The following is a 2413-nucleotide window of genomic DNA, read 5'->3' on the forward strand; positions in this document are numbered from 1 at the left end:
TTTACTTGCGTGAATATTAGCGCGTATTTTTGCCCTAACAAGTTTTTGGCGCCGCTGCCGGGGACTCGGTGTTAATTTTTAGTTTATGTGCTTGTCATCATTGGTCGTTAAAGTTCACTGACTCGGATTCTTTTACTTTCACGGTTTATTTGTTTGTGTTTCGGGTACTCATTTCAATGGGAGATCCAGCTGCACGAACGAAAGCCTTGATGGATTTTTCTCAACCCAAGATCAATGACATTCAATCTAGCATTGTCAGGCCAGCTATCACAGCTAATACCTTTGAGATCAAGTCTGGCATAATTCAATGGGTGCAGAATTCAATCCAGTTTGGGGGTTCCCCAACGGAAGATCCCAATATGCACATTAGGGATTTCATTGAGATATGCGACACCTTCAAGTTCAATGGTGTTTCTGAAGATGCTGTGAAGCTGAGACTGTTCTCATTCTCTCTGAGGGACAAGGCTAAGAGCCGGTTACACTCTCTACCAGCTGGTTCGATTACTACTTGGGAAGATCTTGCTCATAAGTTTCTTACTAAATTCTTCCCTATGGCGAAGACAGCTGCACTCAGGAATGCTATTACTCAATTTGCGCAGCAAATGGGAGAATCGCTATGTGAAGCTTGGGAGCGCTACAAGGAGATGCTTAGGAAGTGTCCTCATCATGGAATGCCTGATTGGATGATCATCAATTGTTTTTACAATGGTTTGGGAGCACAGTCCAGACCCATGCTCGATGCAGTAGAGCTATGAGGAAGCTTATGATCTAATTGAACTAATGGCTGCTAATGAATATCAGTATCCAACCCAGATATGTCCACAGGGCAAGGTAGCAGGAGTTCGTGAGGTGGATACAGCTATGGCTATCACTGCTCAACTAAAGGAGTTATCTATGAAGATCGATTTTCTGGCTAACTTGGGTGTTAATCAGATAACCAGTGTTTGTGAGCTATGTGCAGGTTCGCATGCGACGGAGCAATGCGCTATATCTAGTGACTCAACTCAGTTTGTGAGCAACTTTCAGAGATCGCAGCAACCAGTTCCAGACACTTATCATCCTGACAACTGAAATCATCCTAACTTCAGCTGGAGTAACAATCAGAATGCGATACAACAACCGTTCCAGTAGTTTGGAAATAAGCTATTCAACCCTCCTAGTTTTCAGCAACAAATTACACCAAAACAACAAACTCTTGGTACATGTCTATCTTCGAATGAAAAATTTGAATTGGAGGAGTTGCGGCTTATGTGCAAAAACCAGGCTCTTATATGCCAAAGCCAAGCTATTTCTATCAAGACTTTGGAGAACCAAATAGGGCAAATTGCTAATGCCTTATTGAATCGACCACCAGGAACGCTTCCTAGTGATACAGAAACAAATCCAGGCAAGAGGGAAGTTGAAGAACAGGTGAATGCCATCACCTTAAGGTCTGGAAAGGTCGCAAGCCCCCAAATTTAGCAAGATGAAGAGCCTGAAAAATCTCAAGTTTTAGAAAATGCAGTTGTGGCTGAAGAAGAAGTGCAGAAGGAAGCAGAGGTGGAACCAAGAAAGACTACTGTGGAACACACTCCTCCTGAGGGTAATACAAGAGAGAAACAGATCTATCCTCCACCTCCTTTTCCTAAGTGGCTGCAGAAGAAAAAGCTGGATAAGCAGTTTGAGAAGTTTTTGGAGGTGTTCAAGAAACTTCATATCAACATACCTTTCGCTGAAGCTCTTGAACAGATGCCTGGCTATGAGAGGTTTATGAAAGGTATTCTCTCTCGGAAAGTGAAGCTCGATGACTTAGAGACCGTTGCTCTAACAGAGGAATGCAGTGCTGTGCTGCAACAAAAGTTGCCTCCGAAGCTTAAAGATCCGGGAAGCTTCACTATTCCTTGCACCATCGGAAACTTGTCATTCGACAAGTGTTTATGTGATTTAGGAGCTAGCATCAATCTGATGCCCTTGTCTATCTTCAAGAAACTTAATCTTCCTGATCCGAAACCAACATACATGTCATTGCAACTAGCTGATCATTCCATTGCTAATCCACGAGGTATAGTGGAGGATGTCTTGGTCAAGGTGGATAAACTCTTCTTCCCTGCTGACTTTGTAATTCTTGATTTTGAGGAAGATAAGAAGATTCCCATCATCTTGGGAAGACCATTCTTTGCTACTGGCCGAACTATGATCGATGTGCAAAAATGAGAGCTTTCGATGAAGGTTCACGATCAAAAGGTCACTTTTAATGTGTTCAAGGAAATAAAGTTACCCACAGCTAAAGCGGAGTGCTTTAAAGTAGAGCAATTGCAGGTTTTGAATGCACCTCCGTGGAAGAGGAAGTTGGATATGTCATTCGATTCTCTTGGGTTAGCAGAGTTAAAAAAAATTCAGGAGCATTTTGAACCATCTATTCAAGAAGCTCCCA

The 2413-nt window shown here is 42.6% G+C and overlaps 1 non-coding gene across 1 annotated transcript; it reads right to left on the reverse strand.

Moving 5' to 3' along the window:
- Positions 1–566: 566 nt before the first annotated feature.
- Positions 567–673, reverse strand: LOC141694817 (small nucleolar RNA R71). Its single transcript, XR_012564099.1, has one exon. It is a non-coding gene; the product is annotated as a small nucleolar RNA R71 (small nucleolar RNA).
- Between the last annotated feature and the right edge of the window lie 1740 nt (positions 674–2413).

Source organism: Apium graveolens, chromosome 10 (assembly GCF_009905375.1).
Source record: "Apium graveolens cultivar Ventura chromosome 10, ASM990537v1, whole genome shotgun sequence".
Classification (NCBI taxonomy): domain Eukaryota; kingdom Viridiplantae; phylum Streptophyta; class Magnoliopsida; order Apiales; family Apiaceae; genus Apium; species Apium graveolens.